This window comes from Dermacentor variabilis, chromosome 6 (assembly GCF_050947875.1).
Source record: "Dermacentor variabilis isolate Ectoservices chromosome 6, ASM5094787v1, whole genome shotgun sequence".
Classification (NCBI taxonomy): domain Eukaryota; kingdom Metazoa; phylum Arthropoda; class Arachnida; order Ixodida; family Ixodidae; genus Dermacentor; species Dermacentor variabilis.
Genome location: NC_134573.1, coordinates 109,640,319 through 109,660,627, shown reverse-complemented (window position 1 = coordinate 109,660,627; position 20,309 = coordinate 109,640,319).

The window sequence follows — 20,309 nt, the reverse complement described above, 5'->3', positions numbered from 1 at the left end:
AGCGATCCGTCGCGGTAAATATACCTTCTTTCGCGCCGACTTCCTAAAAAATTGGAAAATAACCCTAGGCAGTTTTGGTAGGTAAATCACCCTCACAGTACACGTAGTATAAGTCTCACTAAGCATCTAACGAGGTATTTTCGCGACGATGAAACTGCTAATATTACTAGTATTCCTTCATATGTTCTTACCGTCGAAAGCAATGCGCCACGTTTGCAGCTCCCACCCACTGAACCAATTATTGCGTCACTGGTACTCTCTATCTACGATATATCATCACAGATTGAAAATACTAATCTTTCAACTTCAGCTGGTATACATGACATTAACTCAAAGTTTTTAAAAAATACAAATTGCATTTCAGGTACTTATATATGCTTGTTATAATCACTGGCCTTTGCCATTGCTAGCATTCTTGACGACTAGAAGGTGGGAAAGGTCGCTCTTATCTAGAAAACAGGTAACATTACCGTCCCATCTCTTTAACAAACGTCTCTGGTAAGATAATGGAACACGTCATTTACTCCCACATCATGAAATTCCCAGACTCCATCTAGTATTTTAGCTCATCACAGTACCGGCATTTGAAGAGGTTGTCGTGCCAAAGCAGGCTGCCCACCTTCCTTCACGACTTACACACTAAACTCAATCATAACCACATACTTGCACCACCACATTCTGTCATCCTTGCATGGAACAAATGATTTCTGACTCACCTTCCCAAATCTTTTTTAATAACAACCACAACTCCACTTCGCTCCCTGTAACATCAAGTGTCCCGCAAGGATCCGTCTTCGAGCCCGTTCTGCTCTTGATGTATATTAACAAGCTGCGTGCCCCTACACCTTTACTCCCACATCCGCAAATGTGCATGACCGAGGAGTTCTACAGACTGACCTTAACTACGGACGATTGCAGCCAATCGTGAATGACACTCAACTCTTATAAGCTTAAATCTGTGTAGTTCTCCCGCCGTTCTAATCCCCTTAATTTTCTGTACTCAATTTATGACGCTCCTGTAGAAGCCATTCACTCATTCAAATACTTGCGTGTCACGTTGTGTATTGACATATTCTGGCGTACACATATCCTTAATATCATCTCATCTGCCAATAATACGCCAGATTTAGTGAAACGCTACCCACGCCATGCCCCAGAAAAGGCGAGACTTCTCGCTTATCAATCTCTGATCAGACCGAAGCTTAAGTGTGCATCCACCATTTGGAGCCCACACCAATCTTACCTCAGAAGCACTCTAGAAGTAGTACAGAACCACGTCTCTAGGTTCATTAATTCCACTTATCAATGCCATGTTAACGTGCCACCATTAAAGTCAGAATCAGGTTTATCTAGTCTTTCTCTTCGCCGTCGTACTGTCATATTGTTTCTGTTCCACAAGTGCCTTTCGCAGCTCTATCTTTCTCTGGCCTTATATCTCATCGTGCAGGCTATCAACTTCAAGTTTGGAACCGCTTCAATATGGAACGGCCTTTTCCGCCTAGTCGCTTCAATCACCTGTCCGTCAAGTTTCCTCAAGATTGTAACATATAACCTTTTTGACTAACTCACATCATGTGCCAGTTTTGTAATCCCACCGTTTATGTAATACCTCTAAAATGCTACTGAAGGGATACAAGTGATGTGATGTAATGTCACTCCGGAGTCGGCGATGCTTGGGTTATAAACGAAAAAGTCATAGAGTCCCCTGGCGTGTGAGAGTTGCATATTCACTAAGTAGAACTCTTTGCGGATCAGCTTCGGACAGTTTTGAGAAAGCCCAACGCCATAGCCACTAAGCAACCACCGCGGGTGGCTGGGCTTCTTCTCAAATTGCCTCAAACCTACGGAAACTCTCTACAGCACCTTCGGGAGGGAAATGTCGGCCATCTATTGCGCAGTCAAGCATTTCCGCTTCTCTTTTTTCTTGAAGGTTGTAGCTTTTATATTCTGACTGGCCATAAGCAGTTAACCTTTGTTTTCAAGAACAACGGTTCCTCATACTCACAACGTGAGCTTCAGAAACTTTCTTTTATCTTCGAATTTTCCACGGACATCCACCACATCTCTGAGACCAAAAAGGCAGCTGACGCAGTGTCGCAGATTCGCGCTGTGCCTGCTGCCTTTTTGGTTCGTTCTGAGTACGAGGAACCGTTGTTCTTGAAAACAAAGCTTAACGGCTTATGGTCGGTCAGAATGTAAAAGCTACAACCTTCAAGAAAAAAAGAAAATCGCAAATGCTTGCGCAGCCGGCAGGCCTTGTGAATTTCCAAGCTCTAGCCTCCGCTCAGCAAACTGGCCCCAAACTTCACCAATTGCGGGCAAAGGGGTCTTCGCTTCACCTTGCGGAGCGGCCGCTTCCCTACGCAACATTGGTCACGTGCGACACATCACAGGCAGCTCCTCGCCCGTTCGTGCCCCATCAGTTTCGGCGGCCAATATCCTATTAAGTGCACCGGCTAAGCCATCCCAGCATTAGAACGACACAGAGGCTTATCACAGACCACTTCGTCCGGCCAGGCATCAACAAAGATGTTCGAAGCTGGGCAAGAAGCTGCCAAGCCTGTAAAGCCGTGAAAGTGATCCGGCACACGCGTTCAGTGGTGCAGCCGTTTCGACCACCAGAGAGCCGTCTCTGCCACATGCATTTAAACTTGGCGGGGCCTCTTGCGCCTTGCCAAGGTGTCAGGTACCTTCTCACTTGTATCGACTGGTACTAAAGGTCGACACACTTCTTTCGACACGACAATCCTTGATTGTTGAAAAGAGAAACCCCAAGGGATGCAAAAAATATTTTACGGTGTAATGATAAGAAAGTAACAGCGCTATTTCATGTTCATTACGGTGATCTTGTAAGTTGGACGCTCGCTTTCGGGGTGATGATTCTAGCGAACTTTAGTTCAGTGGCAATTTCCATGTACAATAAATCCTATACACTGCGTGGCACTGGGCACAAATCTCATGTGCTTTCCTGACCTGTGGGTTGAGGCCATGACCGCTTTCGCAGGTAGCGCAGCTAAATGAAATATTACTTCTGCAACTAGCCAGAAAATTCGTCGAATAACTTATAGCGTCCGTCCAACACCCCGTTCTTTGATATCGCTTACCCTCTGCTATTCTGAAAAATGCCTCTTAAGTAAACATTTCTTTCGATATTTATCTCTTCAAAGCAGGGAAAAAGTGATTTCACCAAAGTGACGTAAGGGGACGAGAAATTCAGCAGGAACTATTAGAAAGTAAATACTGCCACCACTGCTCTTTCTTGTTCTTCGTCCGTGACATATGTTCATCAAATTATATTTGTTACTAAGTTATCGCTAGGTGAAAAATGCGCTTGCGATATTCCAACCTAAACGCTGCTTTCCGGTGTTTTCCCAACTTAAACGGTGTTTTCTCTGTTGCTCTGATGGCTCCAATGCCGGATATTATTTTTTCACCAGATGGAATGTCCGCACTCATTCATAATTATAAATTATCTTCATCAGCTGGTGTTGACGATGTCACGTCAAAGCTTTTAAAAAACTCGAAGCGCATCTCTGCCATGTATTTAACCCTGCTGTATGCCAAATCACTATCATCAGGCACGCTCCCTAATGAGTGGAAAAAGAGCAAAAAAAATTAATTATGTGGTTTTACGTGGCAAAACCACTTTCTGATTATGAGGCACGCCGTAGTGGAGGACTACGGGAATTTCGACCACCTGGGGTTCTTTAACGTGCACCTAAATCTAAGTACACGGGTATTTTCGCATTTCGCTCCCATCTAAATGCGGCCGCCATGGCCGGGATTTCATCCCGCGACCTCGTGCTCAGCAGCCCGACACCATAGCCACTGAGCAACCACGGCGGGTAGAAAAAGAGCAAGGCCGTTCCAGTCTACAAATCAGGTAACCGTAATTCACCCTTAAGTTATCATCCAATATTCATAACGAGTATCCCTTGCAAAATAATGGAACACGTCATGTACTCACACGTAATGAATTTCCTAGACAGTAATAACTTTTTCCATCCGTCGCATCATGGCTTGCGTAAAGGCCTGCCATGTGACACTCAATTAGTTACATTTCTTCATGACCTACACTTAAATCTCGATACTAACACTGTGACCGATATCTTTTTTCTTGACTTTGCAAAGGCGTTTGATAAAGTAGCTCATCAACGCTTATTAGTAAAACTTTCTCGCTTGAACTTCCGCCCCAATGTCCTAACATGGATAAAAGAATTTCGTAGTACGATCACAGTCCGTCAGTGTTAACAATCCTACCTCAGAATTTCTACCCGTAACATCAGGCGTACCCCAAGGTTCAGTCTTAGGTCCCCTCCTGTTTCTAATATACATTAACGATCTTCCGTTGCATGTTTCCTCTATGATTCGTATGTTTGCTGATGGTTGCGTTGCCTATCGAACTATCACTAATATTAATGACTGCATTTATGTTCAAAATGACCTGAACAACATTACAGCCTCGTGTGATCAGTGGTTAATGGTACTAAACAATAATAAATGTAAATCTATGTCAATTTCCCGCAGCCGTAATCGTCATGACTTTCTCTGCACAATTAATGACATCCCAATCGACACTGTAAACTCTATTAAGTACCTAGGTATTACGATCACGCTTGATTTAAACTAGTGCTCGCATATAACTAACATCATATCATCTGCTAACATAACCTTGGGATTTATGAAACGCAACCTCCGCAGTGATCCTCAACAGGTAAAACTACTAGCATATAAAACACTGCTTAGGCCAAAACTCAAATACGCATCACCCATATGGCATCCTCACCAGATTTACCTCAGCAACGCATTATAATCCATAGAGAACCGCGCCGTAAGATACATTCACTCGACATACTCATATGATATCAGCGCATCGCCATTAAAAGTAGAGTCTGATTTGGACACACTAGCACACCGTCGCCGTATCGCGAGCTTATCATTATTACATAAATTCTACACCAGCTCGCTTCGCCACGCACCTTACATTTTACCACCTTCACGCATGTCGCTGCGCACAGGCCACCCACTAAATTTTTCTCGCCCTAGCGCGCGCACTGTCACCTGCTCGTCATCATTTTTTCATCGTACAGCTAAAGACTACGTCGCTGCCATTACCACCTCATCTGCCTTCGTGGAAGAAGTAACGAGTGGTCTGTCTGTAAAATAACATAGTGGGCAACCTCCTGTATTTTTGTACCACCCACCCCTTATGTAATACCCCGCAAGGGGTCTTTAAGGTAATAAAATGAAATGAAAAATGAAATGAAAGTGTAGTGCGATCTCGATAATCTCCAACCAATGACTGCTCTGAAATGTACCGCAAAATATATACAAGTACCCGGCGCACAACTTGCCTCGTGAGATCAGTCTCGACGAACGTAGTTAGGGCTCACCCCCACCACTGACAATCTTGTGTTACTCTGCTTTTTAGGCCACTCGTTCGTCCGATAAAGGTTCAATTCTTTATTGATTCATTTTGTGAGTACGACGGCGCTGCTTCTTCACTGTTAGCAACAAATGTGTGATGGCAGGTTGCGGTGCTTGTTCGTCCTCGTTCGGGACACCGCCCCTCCCCCCCTCCTCTGCAGACAGAGACGCACGCCGAAACCCATAGAGTTTCCCACAACAATTACTAGAGGGAACTCTGGCGCTGCAATCGTCCCACCACCATGAGCATGATGGGTAAGACATGGATTTGTCGGATATTCCTGCTTGTGAATTCAGACATTCAAGTGGCCTCATTAATTACGCTTTGTTGAGACGCTGCTGTCCAGTTCCCACCTTTCGGACAAGATCATGCTGGCTGGGCGGGCGGTCGCAGCCAAGACGGCGCATAGATTCCCATGAACAGGGAACCTCTCCTGCAAATCAAGCTATCTTTAGGCTCATTAAAGATGTGCTTTTCTCCCCCTGTCCTAAATTTGAGAGAGAGCGTAAACTTCATTTTCAAATCAATAAGATTTCAGTCCGGCGTCCTTTTAGTGGGTCTTGTCTCGAAGCGGCTTCCTCGGCTCACTGGACTGCCCAGAGTTGTGCTGTCAGGTTCAAGCTGAGCAGTGCGGCCTTCCAGTGCGACCGGAGGCTGGCGGTGGAAGAGACAGAGGGGTCGGCACTGCCCGACTTCTTCGTTAAATCCCGCCACTCCCATAACATGTGATTTAGTGTGGCAACCTCGCCACACGATGTGCATCTGTTTGTAGTGTACATGTCTAGATATATGGCGTGCATGAGTTTGGGGTTTCTCTAAGAATCTGTTTGTAATTGTCTGAAGTGTAGTGCTTGCATCCTGTCTAGCCTAGCGTGAGGGAATGGGTATAGGCGTCTTTATAAATGGTAGTGCGTCGTTATGTCGTAGAACCTGGTCAAACGATCATCCCATGCCCAGACGTTTGCAGTACCTCGCGGAGGCTCTTCCTCCGATGATGCTCGATGAGTGAGGCCTCGAGCAGCGCGGTGAGCCGCTTCGTTGGGGGTGCTCAGTCCAGTGTGCCGGGATCCATAGCAAGTGCCTTCGGGTATCGAAGTCGGCCTCTCCCTGGTGTATGGGATGTCGCTGGAGTATCTGATGCGCCTCTTGCGAGATGCGCCCATTTGCAAAATTGCGAATTGCCGTCTGCGAATCGCAGATCACGTATGTTGCTTTGGTTTGTGTGAGGGCCAGTGCTATGGCCGCTTCCTCTGACGCTTCGACATGTGCCATGTTCACGGTGACGCTCGTGAAGTGGTTGCCTCGGTGGCTAGTAACTGCCGCCACGAAACTCTTCCTGTCTCGATAACGGGTTGCGTCGGTGAAGACCGCCTCCTTGTTGTTGGAGTAACATTGGTTCATGTGTTGCGCTCTGGCTTTACGTCTCCTCATGTGGTGTTGGGGGTGCATGTTGCGAGGCAAGGGGGGTACGTATAATTGCTCGCGTATGGTTCTTGGAATTTCTACTTTGATGCCGTGCTGCGTGTGGTACGTGACGCCGAGCTTTTCAAGCACGTGTCTGCCCGGGCGGGTCTTGGATAGGCGCTCGAGTTGGGACACTTGTTGCGCCTCCAGGAGTTCCTCGAGCTTATTGTGTAGACCTAGTTCCAAGTGCTTGGTGGTGCTGACTCCGCTCGCAAGTCCTAACGCACATTTGTACGTCTTGCGTATGAGGGCGTTGAGCTTATTTCTTTCCGCTACCGTCCAGTTGTGAAACACTGCCGTGTACTTTATTTGAGAAATGACGAAGGCTTGTATGAGTCGTATGACGCTACCTTCGCGCATGCCCGCGTGTTTGTTGGTGATGCGTCGAATGAGCTGCATCGTGCTGGTGGTCTTTGCCGTTATCTTGGGAAGTGCTTCGCCATTGCCACCCTTATGCTCTATCACCATTTCTAGTACCCGGATCTTATCTACCACCAGGATGGGTAGGCCGTTCGATGTCATTAATTGGATATGTTCCTTTTCCGGGGGGTTGTAGCTTTTAGGTGGGCGCCCCTTTCTCACCGGTCTACATAGCAGCCGTACTGTTTTTTCGGCCGAGCAGGCAAGCCCCGTGCCCACGGGGTAGTTTTCCACGCATTGGATGGCCTGCTGTATACGTTGCTCGATCGCTCCTTCACTGCCCGTTGTCGTCCAGATCGTAATATCATCCGTGTATAGCGTGTGATGCAGTCCTTCAATTTGAAGCAATCGGTAGGGTAACCCATCAGGACGAACTTGAAGAGCATCGGCGCGATCACCGAGGCCTGCGGGGTGCCCGAGCTCCCGATGTTGATTTGATCTGACTGTAGTTGTCCCACTCGCATGCGAGCGGTTCTTCCCGTGAGGAAGTCTCGGACGTAATTGTAAGTTCGCAGTCCGAAATTTAGCTTGTCTATTTGTCGCAATATGGCATCGTGGCGAACGTTATCGAAGGCCTTCTTCAGGTCCAGCCCGAGGATGGCTCTCGTCGAGCGCCCCGGATTGTCTATAATTTGATGTTTTAGTTGCAGAAAGGCGTCTTGCGTGGAGAGACGTCTTCTGAACCCAATCATGGTGTGTGGAAATAATTCGTTGTCCTCGAGGTAATCAGTGAGTCTATTGAGAAACGCGTGCTCCATCAACTTGCCCACGCAAGACGTGAGGGAGATGGGGCGCAGGTTCTCCAGCTGTAGTTTCTTGCCGGGTTTCGGTATCAGTATGATATTTGCTTCTTTCCATTGCTGGGGTAGCTTGCCGTGCGCCCGACACTCGTTAATATATTTTGTGTGTTTCTCGACCGATCCGTAATCGAGATTGCGTAGTGCCTTATTGGATATTCAATCGGGGCCAGGGGCCGACTTGGTGTTGAGTTTCACAAGGGCCACCTGGATTTCGCCAACGGAGAATTCCGCGTCTAAGGTGGCGTTGCTTTCTCCCGAGTAGTCCGGATATATTTGCCGTGGCGTTTGGGATATGTAGAGGCGTTCCACATCCCATAAGAATTGTTGCTCCGTTCCCCCGTAAGCGTGTATGATTTTGTATATGCCTTCCATGTGTGTGGTCTTGGTGTTGGTGGGATCAATCAGGTACCGCAGTATCTGCCACGTGCAACGCGTGGTGAGTTGACCGTCCATCTCCGCACATTTCTCTTCCCATTGTTGTTGTTGTAGGTTAAGCGCGTACTTTTCTATTTCTTTGTTGAGTTGCGCTATCCGTTTGCGTAGTCTCCTATTGTGTCCCTGTTGTTTACACCGGTGCTGCAGGTGGGTTTTGGCTTCCCACATGTGCAGCAACCGGGAGTCTATTGTCTCGAGCCCAGTTCTCGACGGGATCGTTTGCGCCACGCGCTCGATATCCCACCACAGGTGGTCGGCCCATTGGTCTATGTCTTTTATGTCTTCCGCCTGCTGCTTGTCACGATGTTTGCGGAGCTGATTCCAGTTGGTAATCTTCATTTGACGACCGGCATTGTGTTCCTGTGGGCCATTTTCTGTTTCTATGGAAATAATGTAGTGATCGCTTCCCAAGTCTTGCATGATGTTTGTCCAAGTGACTTTGCGTGTGTTGCACGTAAAAGTAACGTCCGGCACCGTGTAAGTGCTGACGCTGTTGCCCTGCCTTGTTGGTGCCGCGGGGTTGGTGACCAGCTCGAGTCCGGCGTATTGTGCCATTGCCCATAGATGCGTGCTTTTGGGGTGATCGTGCTTGTAACCCCACGCCATGTGCACCACGTTGAAATCCCCCCCCCCTATGAATAGCTGTTGCCCCTGGGCGAAGTCGACTGCCCGTTTGAAGAGGACATGGAAGCGGTGCTGACGGCATCTGGGAATGCTGTAGACGTTGAGTACGAAGATGCTGTTGCGCGTGTTGCGTGGTGGAATTAGTTCTACGAGGACGTTTTCAATGTCTCTGATTTTGGTGTCGTGTTCGATAGTTGTGTGCTCTCGCTTGACGAGCGTAGTGGCGTTTGGTTTCTCCGCCTTGCCTGTTATAGACTGGTACCCCGCGAGTTTGGCTGGACCGTTTATTTCTTGCAGTATGGTGACATATGGAAGTTCGGGGATCGTTTTCAGGTATTGTTGTAAGTGCGCTCATTTGTTTTGGTAACTTCTGCAGTTCCACTGCCATATCGTGTTTTTGTTTCGATGGGTGTCGGGCCATGTTTATATTTGTTACATGCGGTACGATCGTGCTGTTGGCGGCTTCTAATCTGGACAGTCTGAGGTGAACGCTCTCCAAGTTGCGCTGGATGGTACGCGTGATGGACGTGATGATAGCTTCTTCGAGATTGCTTAAGCGAGTCTCGAGTGCATCCATTCGCGCGTCGCGTATCACTGCGCGCGTTCGCTCGGGTCGTGTTGCCTCTGTAAGGGTTGTTGCGTTTCGCCTGCGACACGTGGTTTTGCCGGCGCGACTGCGGCGGGGCGGCAGACATTTTGGCCCGATCGTCGTCGCCGCAACATTCATCGGCAGGTGTTTCCAGGCGCGACTGCGGCGATGCGACCGCAAAGGATCACCCTCTCATTCCAGTCATTGTGCCCGAAACAGGCGATGCCAAAGCAGGGATCATCCTCTCATTCCAGTCATTGTGCCCGAAACAGGCGATGCCAAAGCAGGGATCATCCTCTCATTCCAGTCATTGTGCCCGAAACAGGCGATGCCAAAGCAGGGATCATCCTCTCATTCCAGTCATTGTGCCCGAAACAGGCGATGCCAAAGCAGGGATCATCCTCTCATTACAGTCATTGTGCCCGACCGGCAGCGCTACAACAGGGTGCTACGAGATCGTGCTCGACATGGTGCTACGGCAGCGCTACAACAGGGTGCTACGAGATCGTGCTCGACAGGGTGCTACGAGATCGTGCTCGACATGGTGCTACGGCATCGCTACGACAGTGTGCGTCACCATTAGCCCATTGTACATTCACGTGCTCGTCTTTTGAGGGGTTCCTTCTTGCCCTCAACTGCGAGAGTATAAAAACAGCTGCCCCCGGACGCCAAAAGGAGGGCTCCGATTTCTTCTGTTGAGTGAAGTGCTCTCCCGTCTCTCTACTTCGGTCAAACCTGACCGCCAACTCTTTGCGATGTTAAAATAAACAAGTTGTTTCGTTGTTACCAGTCGACTCATGCTTTGCCGGGACCTTCGGATGCTTCCAGTTGTACCCCAGGCCGCCAGGCCAACGCTACCCTTGGGGCTTGCGACCCAGGTACAACCACGGGCGTCAGCGCCGAGTTCCCAACAGATCGTACCAGCGGTGCGATCCCAAACATCTGGTTGGCAGCGGTGAGATCGCCTCCGACTTCAAACAACTGTCTGCCAGCGGTGAGATCGCGACAACGCAGGCCAGCAGCGAAGAGATGCAGTTGACTGTATGCTGAGCAGCTCATCGACGATCCGGGAGCAGTGCAACGAGCCCTGTGTGATGACTGGTTGCCTGCAGCGGAACGACTGCGCTGGACTCTTGGCTGCGAGGTTTGGTGAGTGCGGGACTTTCTTCTTCTGAGCTTTGCCAGGCTTTTTGTTAGTGTCAGAAACAGAGCTGGTAATTGTGGTTGTCGTTGCTGCCGGGTTAGTTTGCGGCAAGACAATAGTAAGCAGTAGAGAAAGCAGCATTCAGAGCAGCCATGGATTTGAAGTCGTTGCGCAAACCGAAATTGTTGGAGCTTGCAAGAGAGTTGGGTCTGGATGTCTCAGACAAACTAAGAAAACCTGAACTGCTAAGGACTATTCTTGAGTTAGAGGCTGAGGATGACGAGCTGTCGGAATGCCTTGAGACTATTGAGGAGAGGTCAAAAAGACAGGAGCGCGAACTTAAAGAGCAAAAAGAGAAACAGGAGCGCGAACTTAAAGAGCAAAAAGAGAAACAGGAGCGCGAACTTAAAGAACAGAAAGAGCGAGAGCAACAAGAGCGTGACCGTCAACACGCTTTGGAAATGAAGCGTCTTGAGGTAGAGATGGAACGCGCTCGTAATGGAAGTCAGGCACACGGTGCAGGAGAACGAGTATTGTTCAAAATGACTGACCTGATGCGGCCGTTTAAGCTTGGAGAGGACATTGGTTTGTTCCTGGTTAACTTTGAGCGAACGTGCGAGAAGCAGGGGTTCTCTCGGGAAACGTGGCCACAGCGCTTGCTCACTTTGTTACCCGGCGAGGCGGCCGACGTAGTCGCTCGCTTGGATAGAGAGGAAGCAGAGGATTTCGACAAAGTAAAATCGAGTCTGCTAAAAAAGTACCGGCTGTCTGCGGAGGCGTTCCGTCGGAAGTTTCGGGAAAATGAGAAAGGCAAAAGTGAGTCATATACAGAGTTTGCGTATAGGCTTATGTCGAACATGCAGGAGTGGCTCAAAGAAGAGAAAGCGTTTGGTGACCACGAGAAAGTTCTGCAGTGTTTCGGGCTAGAACAGTTTTACAGTCGGTTACCGGAGAACGTGCGATACTGGGTCTTGGATAGGCCAGACGTTGGTACGGTGGCTAAAGCCGCTGAGCTAGCCGAGGAGTTTGTGACGCGTCGGGCTCGCGGAGCTAAGGACGGTCAAAAGGGTGAATTTGGCTCGAAGTTTGAGAGGCCGAAGTTCACACCCATGAGATTAAAGAGGGGCACGCGTAGTGAGGATGCGAGTGAAAGCAGTCCGACCAAACGTAAAGAGACGGCGGCAGCCAAACGCAGAAAGCGGTTCGAAATGAGGCGAGCGGGCGTTTGTTATACGTGCCAGAAGCCGGGTCACTTTTCGGCGCAGTGTCCGGAAACAACACCAAAAGTTGTGTTTTTTTCAATAGGCAGCACTGACGAGAACATGAAGCTTCTCGAGCCTTACATGCGAGACCTCCTCGTGAACGGGAAAGAGTGCCGAGTGCTTCGCGATTCCGCAGCTACGATGGATGTAGTTCACCCATCTTACGTAGAACCCCATATGTTCACGGGCGAGTGCGCGTGGATCAAGCAAGCCGTGGAAGCTCATAGCGTGTGTCTGCCAGTAGCAAAGGTGCTTATTGAAGGACCTTTCGGAGCGCTTGAGACAGAGGCGGCAGTGTCATCTATGCTGCCACCCCAGTACCCGTACCTATTTTCAAACAGGTCCGATCACCTCCTGCGCGAGAAGGGGCTTTTGTTTGGTGAAGCTAGTGTTCAGGCCTTAACCAGATCGAAGGTTCGGGAGCTCGCTGCAAAGGCGGTAGTTGCGGGGCCGACGTTATCAAACAACGAAAAAGGGTCAGAGGCGCAGCAAGCTGATATTCCGAGCACGCCCGAACTGAATAAACTTGAGTCTGTAACGTTAAAGGCGCCAGATACTGGAGAGGAAATGCCCGACACGGGAAAGTTAGAAGAGCTATCTACTGATTTGCTCATCGCGCCTACGTCAGACGGACTTGATAGGTTGCTAAAAGTCAGCCGGTCGGCTTTGATAGCCGAGCAAAAAAAGGATGGCAGCCTGGAAAACGTGCGCTGCAATGTCAAAGAAGGTATCGCCAGGAAAACTGCGCGTTTTGTGGAAAGAGGTGGAGTCCTGTACCGGAAGTATCTAGACCGCCGAGGAGTGGAGTTCGATCAGCTGATCGTGCCTCAATGCTATCGTCAGGATCTGTTGCGCTTGTCACACGGGGGTTCGTGGTCCGGACACCTAGGAGTTAAGAAAACTAAGGACCGTCTCTTGCAAGAGTACTATTGGCCAGGGTGTTTTCGGGACGCAGACCATTTCGTGAGGACATGTGACACTTGTCAGCGGGTGGGCAAACCAGGGGACAAATCGAGGGCGCCGTTGAAATTGGTACCTATCATTACGGAGCCTTTTAGACGGCTCGTTATTGATACTGTGGGACCTCTGCCGGTAACAGCCACGGGGTACAGACACATTTTGACTGTGATCTGCCCAGCGACAAAGTTCCCTGAAGCAGTGCCGCTTAAAGAACTCAGCTCAGTTGAGATAGTTAATGCACTACTGTCCATATTTGCGCGAGTTGGTTTCCCGGCGGAAATCCAATCAGATCAGGGCACAGTGTTTACTAGCGCTTTGACGACAACTTTTCTCGAAAGGTGTGGGGTAAAGCTGTTACACAGCTCAGTGTACCACCCACAGTCGAATTCCGTTGAGAAGCTCCACTCCGTCATGAAGCGCGTGTTGAGAGCGTTGTGTTTTGAACATCGAACTGACTGGGAGCTGTGTCGGCCTGGGGTGATGTTTGCTTTAAGGACCGCGCCGCATGCGGCTACGGGGTTTTCGCCAGCTGAACTGGTGTACGGTCGCTCGCTTCGATCTCCGCTTCGCATGCTTCGAGAATCGTGGGAAGGTAGGGGCGACGACCCAGTCGTGGTGGAGTACGTACTTAAGCTCCTCGAACGCTTAAGAAGGGCACAGGAGTTGTCAGGTGAAGCAATGACAAAGGCCCAGCAGAGGGCCAAGGTTTATTATGATCGGACAGCCAGGGCCCGTCGTTTTGAGGTTGGCGATGAGGTCATGATATTGCGCACATCGCTAAACAACAAACTAGACGTGCAGTGGGAGGGCCCAGCACGAATTGTTCAGAAACTGTCGGACGTTACCTACGTGGTAAGTCTGCCAGGAAAGCGGAAAGCACAGCAAGTTTACCACGGTAATCGGCTCAAACCTTATAGACAAAGGGAAGCAGTGGTGTGCATGATGGTAAACGTTCCTGAAGAGCTTCCGGTCGAGCTTCCGGGACTAGGCTCAGTGACGAACAGGGAAGACACCGGTCAAGTCATTAGTGACCTTAATCAGTAAAGCACCGCTGTCGCCCGAGCAGAAAACCGAACTACACCAGCTATTACAAGAGTTTCAAGGTCTGTTCTCTGAGAGGCCTGGTAGGACTTCTGTACTTACTCATGATATAGAACTTACCTCCACAGAGCCAGTACGATCCAAGGCGTATCGGGTGTCACCCCGCCAGAGCGATATTATGGAGGCTGAGGTAAAGAAAATGCTACAGCTCGGTGTTATTGAGGCAGGTGAGAGTGATTATACCTCCCCTTTGATTTAGTTGAGGTACCGGGCAAGGAACCTCGTCCTTGCGTCGACTACCGCAGGCTTAATTCCATCACTAAGGATCAAATTTATCCGATCCCTAACATCGAGGAGCGCCTTGAGAAAGTTAGTAGCGCTCAGTTTATTTCCACCCTAGATCTTGTCAGGGGTTATTGGCAGGTTCCACTTACAGAAGAGGCTAGTAGGTATGCGGCGTTCATTTCACCAATGGGAACATTCCGTCCTAAAGTGTTGAGTTTTGGTTTGAAGAACGCGCCATACTGTTTTTCAAGTCTCATGGATAAAGTGTTGCGGGGACAGCAAGAATTCGCTTTACCGTATCTAGACGACGTAGCGATATTCTCCGCATCCTGGTCTGAGCATGTGACACACTTGCGGGCAGTGCTAACCCGCCTGCGCGAAGCGGGCTTGACAGTCAAGGCTCCTAAGTGCCAGTTAGCACAGGCCGAGGTTGTCTACCTCGGTCACGTGATTGGTCAGGGTCGTCGCCGCCCCTCTGAAATAAAAGTGGCCGCTGTGCGAGACTTTCCGCAACCGCGCACCAAGACCGATATTCGGTCGTTCTTGGGTGTCGCCGGCTACTATCAGAGGTACATCCCTAGGTACTCTGATATCGCGGCTCCCCTGACGGATGCTCTAAGAAAGACAGAGCCTCAAACAGTCGTCTGGGACGAGACAAAGGAAAGAGCTTTTAGCGCCCTAAAGAGTGCCCTAACAAGCCAGCCTGTGCTACGATCGCCAGACTATACAAAAGGGTTCATTGTTCAGTGCGATGCTAGTGAGCGAGGCATGGGCGTTGTACTGTGCCAACGGGAAAATGGAGAAGTAGAACACCCCGTCCTGTATGCTAGTCGTAAGCTGACCAGTCGTGAGCAGGCGTATAGCGCCACCGAGAAAGAGTGTGCGTGTCTCGTGTGGGCCGTTCAGAAATTGTCATGCTATCTAGCCGGCTCGAGGTTTATCATTGAGACGGATCACTGCCCTCTCCAATGGCTGCAGACCATCTCTCCCAAAAATGGCCGCCTCCTGCGCTGGAGCCTCGCTTTACAACAATATTCCTTTGAGGTGCGTTACAAAAAGGGGAGTCTCAACGGTAACGCCGATGGCTTAAGTCGAAGCCCCTAACGTAGGAATCAGCCTCAAAATTGTTTGTTACTGATGTTTTTCTTCCTGAGGCAGGATTTTTTTTAACATATTGCTTTTGTTTAGTGTTTCAAAGTGATGATATGCTTTCTAGTGCAATTTTTCAATTTGTGGACGCGTTCTGAGTGATGCTAGACTACTGTAAGGAACTAGGCAGTGGTATAAAAAGGGGAAAGAGCCTGGCAGGGCTTAGTGAGGGTTGTGCCGTGCTTGCTGACTGAGCGGTTGAGTTTCAGCGTAGTTCTAACGCTTGCCGGGAACGAGAACAAAAATGTGAACTCTCCCGAAGTCACTTTGCAGTGTCCCGTGCGAACCTGAACAAGAGAACGAGGCCTTCTCTGTGCGCTGCGCTCAAGAAACGTCGAGGGACGCCCGACTTCGGTTATGAGCATCATCGAGCGACATCCCTCCGGACAGCGGATGCAGTCCCCTGTCCATCGGGATCTCCTTCCCCCGGCGGGGCGGTCTGTTGCGTTTCGCCTGCGACACGTGGTTTTGCCGGCGCGACTGCGGCGGGGCGGCAGACATTTTGGCCCGATCGTCGTCGCCGCAACATTCATCGGCAGGTGTTTCCAGGCGCGACTGCGGCGATGCGACCGCAAAGGATCACCCTCTCATTCCAGTCATTGTGCCCGAAACAGGCGATGCCAAAGCAGGGATCATCCTCTCATTCCAGTCATTGTGCCCGAAACAGGCGATGCCAAAGCAGGGATCATCCTCTCATTCCAGTCATTGTGCCCGAAACAGGCGATGCCAAAGCAGGGATCATCCTCTCATTCCAGTCATTGTGCCCGAAACAGGCGATGCCAAAGCAGGGATCATCCTCTCATTACAGTCATTGTGCCCGACCGGCAGCGCTACAACAGGGTGCTACGAGATCGTGCTCGACATGGTGCTACGGCAGCGCTACAACAGGGTGCTACGAGATCGTGCTCGACAGGGTGCTACGAGATCGTGCTCGACATGGTGCTACGGCATCGCTACGACAGTGTGCGTCACCATTAGCCCATTGTACATTCACGTGCTCGTCTTTTGAGGGGTTCCTTCTTGCCCTCAACTGCGAGAGTATAAAAACAGCTGCCCCCGGACGCCAAAAGGAGGGCTCCGATTTCTTCTGTTGAGTGAAGTGCTCTCCCGTCTCTCTACTTCGGTCAAACCTGACCGCCAACTCTTTGCGATGTTAAAATAAACAAGTTGTTTCGTTGTTACCAGTCGACTCATGCTTTGCCGGGACCTTCGGATGCTTCCAGTTGTACCCCAGGCCGCCAGGCCAACGCTACCCTTGGGGCTTGCGACCCAGGTACAACCACGGGCGTCAGCGCCGAGTTCCCAACAGATCGTACCAGCGGTGCGATCCCAAACAGGGTGGTAGTGGGTCTCCGTTTAGTATCGGGGAATTCGACCTCGTCGTCCTCTATGGGTTCCTCTTCTGTTCCCTGCGTGGGCTGTGTAGCCTGTGTGGCAGTGGGTCCGCGTTTAATGTCGGGGCGTACGACATCGTCGTCCTCTATGGGTGCTTGTTTGCTGCATGGCCTCTGTGTCGGTACCGCTTTTCAAGGCATGCTGGAGTTGTTGTATGAGGTCGTCTTTTGCACGAATCTCTGTCTGCATGTGTTCTATTTGCTTCTGCAGCGCTTGCATCGCCTGTGTTGATTTAGTTATCTCCATCTCTCTCTTAGCGGGTGTTTTGACGCCAGCCTTCGCGGTTGGTGCTCGTTTTCCTGTGACCGCATCTGCCCAGCTCACCTTCTCGGTGGTCTCGGTGTCTCTCGTTGGGGACCTTCTGGGGGTGCGGCTGCGAGACTGGCGTTGCTGCTGCTGCAGTCGGGGGTCTGGGGTGCGGCTCCGGGACCGGGAGCGGCCTCGGCTGCGGGTCCTGGATCTTGAGCGAATCTTTCCGGCGGAGCTGGTGGCTTCGGCGGCCGCCTCCTCGGCGGCCCTGTGTCGTTCCCATTGCCTTTTTGTCACGATGTAGGCGGTCTTGTATCTTGCGCGGCAGTTGCGATCCGCCGTCATGTGTGCTCCCCCGCACAGCTTGCAACGGGGGGAGCACTGGTGGTCGGGGCCTGGGTTAAGGGTGTCACAACCACGGCACACTTTGTCCTGAGGATTAGGGCTCATGTCCATGCGGTGACCGAGTCTCCTGCAGCAGTGACACATGTCGATTTGCTTGCGATGCAGGGCTCAGCGAAGGAGGGCGCTGCCGTACTTAACGTAGGAGGGCACTCGCGGTCCTTCAAAGGCCACTACGACCATTGTGGTATTACTGATTCGTTTGGCTGCCAGGGCGTGGGGTCTGCGTGCGTGAACGATGTTGGCGTGAATGGACTTGGCGTCCTCCTCCAACGGGATTCCCCTGATGATTCCCTCCACCGTGTAGTCGGGGGCCGTCTCGTAGGCACTGACCTCGTGGCGGCGATCACCGATGGTGATGGCTTCTAACTGTCTGTACTTAACGGCGCGAGTAGCGTGGGGTGCACTCACGACTGTGATGTTCTGGCGGTTGTTGGAGCACACCTTGTCTTCCCCTGCTTCTTGCGCCGGTACGCTCGCCGCCCGGTAAATGGCCGATGCGAGGCGCACGGTTCCGGCGGTGGCAACGTCGAGGCCTCCACTTGGTCGTATCACGATCTTGAAATCACTTCGTGGGAGTAGTGGCACTTTGCTGTTCCTGATGACTTGCTGCTTGACGTTACGCTCTCTTTGACGTGAACTCTGTCGGTCGCCGTTCGCTCCCTCGCCGGTGTGGGAGTGGGCTCCGTTCTGAGTGTTGCTTTGCGCGGTCTCGCGGTTGAATTGGGTCCTGTATCTGATGGTGCACTAACCGTTGCCCTCGAGAAACTCTTCGGGGGGACATGTCCTCCTTATTCACTTGAACATGCATCATTTCTTGGCCGAAGCGAGCGCCCACGTGAGCGAATGTGCTCGGCGCGTCCCCTCGGGTGGTTGGTGAGGCCCAGCGTGCGAACTACTCCGGTGAGGGTTAGCGTGGAGCCGGTCAAAGCCTCTGTAATTGGGAAGGAAGTCGTTTCCCACCTTGAATATGGTGCCAGTAGAATCTTGGTGACTTCTTGAATACGCTGGTGTTAAATTCATGAGCTGAATGACCGATAATCACAGCGAAATTCTTCTTCGAAAATGGAGCCGACGTAAGATGCGTCCGCTCTCTTCAGCGACTTCTTCTTCTATCTTAATTTGAGAGCAATCTACACTTTTGTAAGCGCAGAAGACTCTGCGAACACGCACAATCGCTACTATTTGCCGCGGTTCAGCCTGTAGAGGTGGCCAAATCAAAACTCTTTACCGAAACGAGGTCTGACGCTGGACGCCGGATGCCGCGCGGAAGGCCGATGCCGACGCCGGAGTTTCTGCGACATGGAGACCTTAACGCTTTCACGTTAAAAGGCGCCAAGCGTCTCAACGCGCTGGCTTGCGTGCGACAAATTCATAAGTGCGTTATATATGTCGTTTGTTGATGAATGCGTCCGTGGCGTAATGGGTTCAATATTGGGCTTCTGTGCTTAGAAGACCTGTGTTCGAATGCTGCCGTCAGACAGTATTAATAATGTGTATTTCATTACACAGTACTTCGTAGGAAATGACGAGTTTACAAAATCGCCAAATCGTCTCAAGCCAGCAAGACGAAGCTTAGACAAATCATTGCCATGCTGGCTGAATATCATGCCGTAATGTCACATGCTTCATATTTCTTAAGAATTTTGTGAGAAACTTAATCTTACCTTTTCATTTTAATGTGCAGTAAATGTTTTTGTTCTCAAATGGTTCTGCCAACGGAATGAATATTTCATTCGCCTCGTATCTGCCAATTTCCGACAAAAAGGTTATTCCGTGATATCACTTCCTACAACATATACACCCAGCGTAGTCAGTGCCCCGCCATTTACACTACAGCAGCACCTTTATCCATAGGTCACTGGAGTAGTTTTCCGTACTCCATTAGTGGCCTTTGCTCACCTCATGAGGCAAAGGCTCTACTAGGAAAGCTACGCAGCAGTTTCTTCGTTGTCGCTGAATAGCTGCACCGCTAGAGACGTGCTATTGTATTCCCTGCGATGGCTGCAAAACCCTCATCCATCACTCCAGATTACCCGCCACATGCACAGCAATATAGATATACATTTACCAAACTATCTCATTTTTTGCAGCACTTGTAGTTCTTCCGAGAACATATTTCTCTAGTGTGGCTTGCGACTCCCGGTGGGGTCAGTACGCCAAGATTTTCCTAATTTTTCAGACGCTCTTACACTGGAACGCAGACACTGGAATAGATTTGCTTAATGTGCACAGGCACTAACAGTATTCTTTACAGCATTGTCTGTGTGTAGCATATCTTTATACTTCCTTTTTCCTGCGCTTTCATGTTTCAGGTTTAAGCAATGTGTCTTCTACGCACCTAAGCTGAATTGTTCTTTCTACACAAGTCTCCTTTTGGTTTTGTATAAGTCGCGGCACTTTGTTTTCTCTGCATATTTGTTTTTTTGTTTTTCTCTGTGGTAGTTCTTTCTCTGAGTGTCTTTTTGTAAAGTTACAGTTCATCAGCGATCCTGTTTATGACTATTACTCCTGCAATAGCTGCACCAACATGCAGGCTCATCTAAGACTTGTTTTCGTATTCAAGATGCCGCTCCTTTTTTGTTTGTAAGTTTTGTCGCTGCCTATTTAGTTGCAATTTAATTGCCTTGGGTCAATTTCGCCATTTCGCTTCTTGAGGAGG